Consider the following 11,201-nt stretch of genomic DNA (forward strand, 5'->3'; position numbering starts at 1 on the left):
CGCCTCCGCAGCGGGCCTGGAGGGAAGGCGGGAGCCGGCCTGCGGAGCCGCTCCCCCCCCCCCCCGCCGCGCCGCCGCCGCCGGCGTCCGCGCGCCCCTCCCCCGCCGGCCCCTCCCCCGCGCGCCCGCCCGCCTGGCGCAGCGCAGGCCGCTCAGGTTTGTTTTGCTGTGCGGCCGCCGCTGCCGCCGCCGCCGCCTCGCGAGCTCATTTGTGCCTGGCTGGTCCCCATTCCTCTCTCCCCAGTGTTGAGTGTCTGAGCCATTGGCTGGTCCGAACCGTTTGGCTCTTTCCCTTAGTAACAGCTTTTACCTTCTGCCTCAATTCCTCTCCCCGCTGGCGCCCTTCCCCCGCGCGCCGCCTCCCCCCGCCGCCGGCCACGTGCGCCCCCGCCCCTCCCCCCGCGGCGGGAGCACCTCCGCTCGCCACCTGGGGACCCGCGCCGCGCTCCCCGCCCCCGCCCGCCCGCGCCCATCCCCCGCGCCCTCCACTCGACGGGGTTATAATTGCCTCTCACCCCCCGGAGGGGTTATTTTGGGGGTGGTTGGAGGCGGTGGCGGCGGCGGCGAGGACGGGAATTTCCTTGTGCCTCCATTCCCGGGAGGGGGGAGCGGCGTTGGAGGCCACCGTTTCCAGAATCAGGAACAGCTTCTTGTGATCGGTGGTACCGGATCTTCAGTTGCGCATCCCTACATCAATGCACTGCCAATGGGTTATATCCTGTGTTGTGACCTCATGGTTTAAGTGGGAATAAAGATGAGTATAAGCAGTGATGAGGTCAACTTCTTGCAAGAGTCAGGGTTTTCTCATTCAGCATTTACCTTTGGTATAGAAAGCCATATAAGTCAGTCTAATATAAATGGTGCACTCGTCCCACCTGCTGCATTGATTTCTATCATCCAGAAAGGTCTACAGTATGTAGAGGCAGAAGTTAGTATTAACGAGGATGGTACCTTGTTTGATGGTCGACCCATAGAGTCTCTGTCCCTGATCGATGCCGTAATGCCTGATGTAGTACAAACAAGACAACAAGCTTATAGAGATAAGCTTGCACAGCAACAGGCAGCAGCTGCTGCAGCTGCCGCAGCTGCCACCAACCAACAAGGATCTGCAAAAAATGGAGAAAACACAGCAAATGGGGAGGAGAATGGAGTACATACTATAGCAAATAATCATACTGATATGATGGAAGTGGATGGAGATGTTGAAATCCCTCCTAATAAAGCAGTCGTGTTATGGGGCCATGAATCAGAAGTTTTTATCTGTGCCTGGAACCCTGTTAGTGATCTCCTAGCATCAGGGTCTGGTGACTCAACAGCAAGAATATGGAATCTTAGTGAAAATAGCACTAGTGGCTCCACACAGTTAGTACTTAGACATTGTATACGAGAAGGAGGGCAAGATGTTCCAAGCAACAAAGATGTGACATCTCTAAATTGGAATAGTGAAGGTACACTTCTAGCAACCGGTTCATATGATGGATTTGCCAGAATATGGACTAAAGATGGTAATCTTGCTAGCACCTTAGGGCAGCATAAAGGCCCTATATTTGCATTAAAATGGAATAAAAAAGGAAATTTCATCCTGAGTGCTGGAGTAGATAAGACTACAATTATTTGGGATGCACATACTGGTGAAGCCAAGCAACAGTTTCCTTTTCATTCACACCAGCATTGGATGTTGACTGGCAAAGCAACAATACCTTTGCTTCTTGTAGTACAGATATGTGCATTCACGTCTGCAAATTAGGACAAGACAGACCTATTAAAACATTCCAGGGACATACGAATGAAGTAAATGCTATCAAATGGGACCCAACTGGCAATCTCCTGGCCTCCTGTTCTGATGACATGACTTTGAAGATATGGAGTATGAAACAAGACAATTGTGTCCATGATTTGCAAGCACATAATAAAGAAATTTATACTATTAAATGGAGTCCAACAGGACCAGGGACAAATAATCCAAATGCCAACCTTATGTTAGCAAGTGCATCCTTCGATTCTACCGTTAGGTTATGGGATGTAGACCGAGGAATTTGCATCCATACTTTGACAAAACACCAAGAGCCTGTGTACAGTGTAGCTTTCAATCCTGATAGCAGGTATCTGGCAAGTAGTTCTTTTGACAAATGTGTGCACATCTGGAACACACAGACAGGTGCTCTAGTTCACAGCTATAGGGGAACAGGTGGAATTTTTGAAGTTTGCTGGAATGCAGCAGGAGACAAAGTTGGAGCCAGTGCATCAGATGGTTCAGTTTGTGTATTAGACCTTCGGAAATAGCGCTACTAGTTGGAAGCCATGGACCGACTATGAATGTGTACATAGCCAAAATGACTGTCCCTGACCCACGTACTGCTATAGTCCCACTTGAACCATGGCCAGTCCACTACAGCCAAATCTAAAAGAAATATATACATACAGTGTATGTAAACAAAATTGCACCCTGAAGATGACAGAGTTTTGTCACAGCTTGTGAATTCTGTTCACCAAGTGCTGGAATCTAATCTGCTGTGCCCCTAAAATAGCATTTAGAAGTTTGGATATGAAAAACAGAAGAAAGAGATATACGTTATAAAAGCAGACCATACATACATGTACCAGTTTTTGGATACTAATGACAGCCTTGTCTCCCCCTTTGAATCAGCAGACACCATGGATTATATTCTTTTGTTTCCTTTCAGTAGTGAGCAGTTTGTATGTACAGAGAAAATGGACTTAAAAAAAAAAAACTTGCAGCAGTAGTTTGTTCTTGCTTTTAAATTTTGTTTTTGGTTTAGATTATGGATGCATGAAGTAAGGGAGTGAATCAGTTTCTTGTTTATATTTTTTTCACCTTTTAAACAAAAAAAAAATCTTAAAAATATTTTAATGCATTCTTTTGAAGAGATTAATGTTTGGTACATTTTATGGCTCCCAGAGCATATATTCAATTGGTGCATATTGTGGAAGGAAGGGGGAATTTGAAATTAAATGAAAACATATGACTTGGGTCATGGCAATCTGTAAGACACATCAGTAAAAGGGTATTATGCTCTGTTTTTTTTTTGTTGTTGTTGTTGTTGTTGTTTGTTTGTTTTCTGGTTCTTTTTTTTGTGATGTGGCTTAAATACAATAGTTTCATTTTTGGGACATGTTTCTGCCAATTAAAGACTAGAAGGGCACAAATTTTTTTTTTAAATACCATAGAGAAGATACATTTTTAAAAAATCTTCTGATGTTTTGTAGCCATAACTGAATTATGGTTAAAATGTGCACTATTGTGAAAAGGAGCAAAGTAGTTTTGGGTTTTTTGTTGTCTATTTGTTTTGCTTTGTTTTCTAAGAGATTAAAACGTTTCTGGATAAGGATTAGCTTCTCAAAGTGTCCATCATTCTGTATAGAAGCTTAACTATGTAATGTAACCAAACTCCAGTATTAAGAATCTCTCATGTTGTTTTTCTTTTATACAAAGCAAGATAACGGCATATAACACTGCCATTACATGGCAAAATGCTTGCTACCTTAGTTTAAAAAACAATCTTTAAAACAAAAGACTTGCTTCAAGGTATTTTTAATAGCAGTGATTCAGAATTAAAAAAAAAAAAGATAATTGCACTAACCTCCTTGCTGCTCTGATTCTGCATTTGTGGTACTTGTGACTACATTTTTTTTCAAGTATAAGATAGATTTAAGCTGCTATTTTTTTTCCAGTAATCACTACTCTATCATGTCTTTTACTCTGTTTATGTCAAGTGTTTTCTTAAAGATAACAGGCATCAAATCTCTTGTGCTCATGCAACTAAAAGCAAAATATACAGACAAATGTTAGAATGAGGCCATGTTTATGTGTATGATTAACAGGGTTTGTCATTAACATAAGAATCTAGGAGTGTCAATTTGGAAGAGAATAGTTGTCAAATTTATATCTTACAGATTTTAATTAAGGAATTGTTTATTATCAAGCTTAGCAAATTTACAACACTATTTCTGTCAATAATTATTTTGAGGTCTTTACTGCTAAAATTTTAACCTGTGTTCTGTGTTGAAGTGGAAACTGATTTAACCCAAGTTAATGCAGCTTTGATTTGCAGCATTTGTTGTTTTGCTATTTTTACAAAACAGCATTGATTGAAGCAAGTCTTGGTTTTACTAAGGTAGAGTAGCATTTGCTATAGGTAAAGAGAATAAATACACTTAATTTTCACAATACATTGTTATATGTACCCTAGTTGTTGATAGTGGGGACTATGATACTGTAATAATATTTTTTAAGATTTACATCCAGAGAGGCAGTCATTCATGATGGTTTTGTGCCAGCTGTTTTTAGGGTTTTGGATCACATTAGAGATAATTTAGAACTTATTACCCTGTGACTTATGTAGGAAACCTAATATGCTGAGTATCTGGCACTTGAAATCCTGCTTTTATTGCTAGAGGTTCACATCTGGTTGACCTCTGTTGTTGTTTAAAAAAAATAAATAAAAATAAAAAAATCTGTGCAATAAAAAAAAAAAATATCCTCAGTTAAATCAATATTGTTCTATGCTGTCCTTTGCACCAAGATTCAATCCAATCTAAATTTAAAAGCAAGAATATTGTCTTAAGTTTTCTTCTAAAATATTTAAAGGATGGTATTTCATATCTTGTTTTGTATTCCATCTCAAATTATTTTATTCTTGTGTTCTGAAATATAAGGACATGTTTTTATTTTTACTTATTAAATAATAACTTTATCTGCACTATTTATCAAATAGAACATTCTTTCCCCACTTAATGGAACCACTTTGTACATAAATTGCATGTATATGTACCTCTACTCTGTCTTTTCTATTCTGTACCATTGGATTGCCTATGTTTGTATTATTAAAACAAAGTCTTAATTATTACATTCCACCAATTAGTTTAGACATTTGATATATAAAAATAAGTCTTTCTTATTTAAAATTTTATTATAGCTATTTTTTAATTTTACTAGTCAGTTACTAGCAGAAGTCACTAGGTGAAGCTTTCCTCATGGGGAGCAGGCCCATGATCTCTTCTTCCTGATGGGATCCTGGACATGATACTGGCACTGAGGGCGCTATGGTAGAGATGTGATTCAACAAGGCCATGATCAAGGTGACTGAGAGGCATGAGAGAAGTAGTGTGGGGCCCTGGTATGATTGTGAAATCACAAGATCCTCAGAGAGTCTGAACTTTCATCACTTTAAAGACTCCGTTATTTAATTCATAATTTTTGCATTTCTGCAATTTATAAGTCAACTCATGTTTTATCTGTTATAACATCATGCCTTATTTTGTTTTGAAAGGATGCATTAAAACACAAGAAAGAGAAAATTAATTTAAAATCTTTATTTTATGTAACTTTATTTAACTTTATTTTATATAACTTTATTTTATGTAACTTTATTTCCTTGGCACCAAAATAGACTTGTAGACCAATGATGATTTGATTGGAATATGTGAAATATGTTAATATCTCCTCTGAATAATAATACAAGGGAATTATTTCCTGAAGGGAGAAAAGCTCCGTGGGTATTTGTTGAATATATAGTAGCCAATTTAAATTCTTGTTTTTAAATTACTGGTTCTTTTTAGTTATAGAATGACAGTAGAACCCATTTTGATATAATACAAGCATAGAATATATCTTCTTCCGATTAGGACCCCATCCTTGTGGTTATACATGATATTGGGATTCACTGTCGTTTATTCATATATGTACATAGGAAAATTATGTCAGATTCGTTCCACTGTCTTTCCTTTACTCATCCACTCTCCCTTCCCTTCATTCCCCTTTGTTACTGAATTTTTATTATTCCCATTTCTTCCATCCCTCTACCCACCTTATTGTGGGTTAGTTTTCAAATATCAGTGAAAACATTTGATATTTCGCTTACTGGGGCTGGCTTATTTCCAGACCTAATATGCCCTGAGTCCTAAGGTAAACTCTTCTGTCCAGAGGTTCCTTTCAGGAACATTGATCTTTGAGTCTGAATAAGAACTGGCCATATTATGCCTCTTGTGATTCACTGGCCCTGCTTTCTGAGCTGATTCTGGAAAGCCAGGTACTTTTCCAGTGAACACCAATGGATAGCTGTCTTATAGGTTGTGAGATACCCAGTGGCAAAGCAAAAGAAATGCTAAGTATAATGACCTGAGATATTTTTCCATGAGCAAAAACCTTGGAACAAGGAGGGAAATCTAGAAGATGCTAAAGACAGGAAGGGTCAGAAAGCTGCTAAGACACAGTAAAAGGTGTCACTAATAATTATTAATAGGCAAATTAGTAGACTCAATTATTATTCAACATCTAAACAACTTTGTTCCCCTTCTCTTTGAAAATATACTTCTTTGACCCCACAACTTATGAAATTTGCCATGACCTTCTTTGGCCAAAGGAATGGAGTACATCCAAAGCACATGAATTAACTTGCCCCCTTGTGATCCACCATGAGAAGAACATGTTTGAGAAAACTCATAGAACCCAAGGGAATCTAATGGGCATAACTCTCAACCATGTTCAGCCACATCTGACCAGCTCCACAGACCCCTGAGCAAATAAAAGTAAATACATGAACTTGTAAGGCTCTGAAAATCAAATTCGTTACACAATAAAAATTATCTAATAGAGCCTACATTAAATGGGTTCACCTTCAAAATGCCATTTCTTTTCCCAGAAGTATTATTGATATGGATATTTCTGGAATCCTGAGAGTATTTGACCTCACATTGTCACAAATTCTCATAGTGGATGACCTATAATTACAGTGATCCAGGCAGTTCCATTATGAAAGCCAAAGATATACAAGGTCTAATAAATCCCAACTAAAAGCACTTCAATAAAAAATACATATAATCATCTAATTTTTAAAACTTACAGATATAATAATATAAGGTCTATACAGGAAAGAAAAACTCTAGGCAAAATCATTAACCATCAATAAGAATTAAGTAGCTCTTGGCTTTATATGAGCATGTTAATACTTTTAAACTAAAAACTATGTAAAATTAAAATATATGAATAATTGATTAAAGTTAGAAGTAAAATAGATTATAAAATATTTCAACCACAGTTTTATAAACAGTTTCTATGTTGTTACTAATTCAGACAGATAAAATGAAGGAACAAAACATTCTTGAACAAAACAAATCTGATAAATGTGCTGCTCTTTGTTACTTTTAGTTGCTTTTTGTAACTTTTAGATGTTTTTCGTATGCTTTTGAAGAATATTTTTAAATTATTTTAGTTAGTGTTCTCATTTGGACTCATTAATTTTGTTAAATCTTTAAACTATATACAAATGTGTTATTTAAAATCTTTGTTTCATTGCTCAAATACATACCTGCTATTTATATTACTATTTTAGTAGCCCAGTTTCACATATTTTAAAATTTTTTCTATTCATTTGTTTAAAATGTATCAAAGATTCATTTCAGAATTTTTTCTTATTTAAATGAGTAATATTAACTTTCTCTTTTTAGTGATATCTAAAAGGAAGTCCAAAATGTACATCTGAGTTTTCTTGGATGTACATTACCTAAATTCATACAAAAGTTGAAGGAAGTCAAATCTGGAAAGAAGACCTTCAAATGTTTAGGTCATCAGTCTTTGCACTTGCTTCTCATTACTAGTCAACTCTGTAAGTGGATAAAATATTTTACAATTACATTGGGGTGATGGTGAGAAAAGATTTATTTTTGCTGTTTACCCATTTAAGGAATTGTTCTAAGAAACAATTATTCAAGTAAACAATAGTGGTTATATTTTAAGTGAATCCTGTTTTCTAGGACATCATTGGCTACATAACATCAGGGCAAGAGAAAATAATTAGTTCTTTAAATCTTGGAAAGTAAAATGGATTATTTATGCAGTTGTCAATAATGTCCTCATAGGCAGTACACTAAAAAAAGAATAGTGTTCAAAAAATCTGTTGCTTGGCAAATTAGAGAATTTTCTTATATTCCATAGAATCTGGCTGGGTAAGTTTAGCAAAAAAAAAAAAAAGTTGTTATAAGGATAAAAGTTAGTTCACAAAATGAAAAAAAATACAAGAAATTCTGATATAGAAATCAGTATGGTTTTGCAGGACATAGTGGTGCATGCCTGTAATTCCACCCAACTCCTCTGAGAAAGGGGTTAAAGACCAGGTTCAACAACTTGGCAAGGCCCTAAGCAACTTAATAGATCCTGTCACAAAATAAAAAATAAAAAAGCAACTAGGGATGTTTCTCAGTGGTAAAGTGCCCCTGAGTTAATTTTCTAGCACAAAACATTTAAAAAAGAAAAAAAAAAGAGAAGAGATGGAGGTAGTAGGAACTAATATACAATTTAATCAGAATGCCACAACTGGAATAAGTAAGATTTAACCATTTTCATTTTTGTATCACTATACTGAAGACAAATACTTGGAGAAGTGAGTGTCAAAACCTTATAATAGAAATGTGCTCAACTCTTGGCTAGGGAAAAGAAGCCCAATTTTATTTCCTGCTTTTCCAAGATTATACAAAGTAAAAATGCCTCTCTTTTCCACTCAACCAGGAAAAAATATTATAGTGCTGTTAACAAAGAAAGGGAAATAGATGTTGGGTAAGCAAAACTTTAACAAATAACCTGTCTAATCCTTCTGGCTACCTAGTATCTATATACAACTGTTGTTCAATAGGTTCCCCCAAATTATCCTTGCCCAACAAAATATAGCTATATAATGCTTATCTGTAACCTCATCCTTTCTTCAAAGAAAAATAATGTTTCATCATTTATTTATTATTATTGTTAAAAATTCCAGATCTTCTCAAAATATTCATACCATATTCCCATGATTTCATCACATGCTCTCTTTTGGTTTTAAATGGTGAGAAATTTACTACATATTTGCACATGTCCATACTACCATAAGAAAACAAATGAGTTTTTGAAAAAATGTTCAAAATTGTTACATATATTTGAATAGGAAAAGAAAGACAGAGCTAAGTTTCTTTGTTCTATAACCACAAACTTTTTCTACAACCCCTTTGATGATTTCTTCTGTTAGCCAGTTACTCACTTCCACTGTGATGCATCAAATTTTCTTTCCTGAGGGATTTGGCCCTTTGATAATTACATGTTTAAATATATATAGCAGTTTCTATCAAACTTTCCACCTCAGAATAGTAGAAAAAGAAATAGTCTTGAAGATTAGACATGTTCCGTTCATACTCTACTTACCCTCCTTTCATAGCTGCAACACCTCTTCATAACTGTGATGAATATTACCCTAAATCTTTTGATGTAGAGTGTTCCCCAAAATCTTATTTTGAAAGCATGGTCCTCAATGCACAAAGGGTCAGAGCTGGGGATTTTATTAATGATGATTGGATCATGAGAGCTTTGACCTCATTGGTGAGTTAATCAAGAAGTGGATTAATTCACTGGTAGTGGAATGGACCATTGGGAGGTGGACCCTAGTTAGAAAAAGTAGGTCACTGGGGTTTTTCCCTGAAGGGGCTTATCTCTACGCAGTCCCTTTCTCTTTCTCTCCTCCCTTCCCTTGCCTTCCCTTCCCTTGCCTTCCCTTCCCTTCTCTTCCCCCCCCTCTCTCCTCCCACCCCCTTTTTCCTTCACCCTGCTTCTTGACTGCCATGAGCTGACAACTTTCTTTAACCGCACGCTTTTACAATGATGTTCTGCCTCATCCAAAGCAATGGAGCTGGTTGACCATGAAGTGAATAGTTGAAACCATGAGCCAAAATAAATCTTTCCTCCTCCATATTGTTTTGTAAGATATTTTGTTCACGGCAATGGAAAGCTGACTAACACAATAATCCTCTTACTTAAAATAAAAACAATACCTTTTTATATTTTTTTTCTCTCTGAGACATAAAAAACTGATAACAACCAGATGGTAGCCCTAAGTTCTTATTCATCTAGTATTGTGTTTCTTAGTGAAAAGAATTATTATCACTGAAATTAAATAAACAAATCTCAGAGTCATAGAAACATGAAGATACTCAGTGGAAATGTGAACAGTATTGCTCCTCTTCCACTCCTTGGTCTTTGGACTCCTTAACAAGGCCACAGCAGAAGCAGCCACACATACTTATTGTTGATTAAGAGCACATTGCATCCATAAAGTGGCTTAAACATGCAAGCTGTAGTCCGTTCTCTAGTACTACAATTCATATTTAAATACAACCACACTGTTATAAGTCCAGGTACTTCCAAAAGGATTTTAACCAGATTAGTAAATTCTAGTGTCATTAGCCCTTTGTCTATGTCCTCATCCTTAACATGAAAACTTTTTTATTTGTTGTTTGTAGGTATATCTGACAGTACTGTGTATTTTGACATATATACATGGAGTAAAACCCATTCCAAATAGGATCCTATTTTTATTGTACATAATGTGGAGTTACTCTGGTCCTGTGTTCATATATGAACATAGAAAAGTTATGTCTGATTCATTTTATTGGCTTGCCTATCCCCATCCCTCCTTCCTTCCCTTTATTCCCCTTTGTCTAATTCATTGAATTTCTATTCTTCACCTCCCTATCCTCCTTCATTGTGGGTTAGCATCCACATATCGGAAAAAAAGTTCAGCCTTTGGTTTTATGGGAGTGGCTTATTTCACTTAGAATAATATTCTTCAGTTCCATTCATTTATTGGTAAATGCCAGAATTTAATTTTTTATAGCTGAGTAATATTCCATTCTGTGTGTGTGTGTGTGTGTGTGTGTGTGTGTGTATAAAATTTTCTTTATCTGTTGAAGGGCAACTAGATTGGTGGCATAGCTTGACTATTGTGAATCGAGCTGTTGTAAACACTGATATAGCTGCATCATCATAGCATGCTTATTTTAAATTCTTTGGGTGTAAACAGAGTGAGATAAATGGGTTAAATGGTGGTTTCATTCCAAGTTTTCTAAGGAATCTCCATACTGCTTTCCATAATGATTGTGCCAATTTATAGTCACATTAGCAATGTGTGAGTGAAACTCTTTCCCAAAGCCTCCCCAAAATTTATTGTTCTTGTATTCTTGATAATTGCCATTCTGACTAGAGATGGAGCTCAGTGTAGTTTTAGTTTGCATTTCCCTAATTTCTAGAGATATGAATTTTTTTCATATTTTTTGACCCTTCATATTTCTGTTTCTGTGAAGTGCCTGTTCAGTTCCTTTGCTCATTTATTAATTGGGTTATTTGTTTTGGGAGTTTAAGTTTTCTGAGTCTTTGTATATCC

At 36.7% G+C, this 11,201-nt stretch overlaps 1 pseudogene; it reads left to right on the forward strand.

Annotated features, from left to right (window-relative positions):
• Nucleotides 1-487: 487 nt before the first annotated feature.
• LOC144375133 (F-box-like/WD repeat-containing protein TBL1XR1 pseudogene) lies at nt 488-3,594 on the forward strand (annotated as a pseudogene).
• Nucleotides 3,595-11,201: the final 7,607 nt, after the last annotated feature.

Source organism: Ictidomys tridecemlineatus, chromosome 2, assembly GCF_052094955.1.
Source record: "Ictidomys tridecemlineatus isolate mIctTri1 chromosome 2, mIctTri1.hap1, whole genome shotgun sequence".
NCBI classification, from domain to species: domain Eukaryota; kingdom Metazoa; phylum Chordata; class Mammalia; order Rodentia; family Sciuridae; genus Ictidomys; species Ictidomys tridecemlineatus.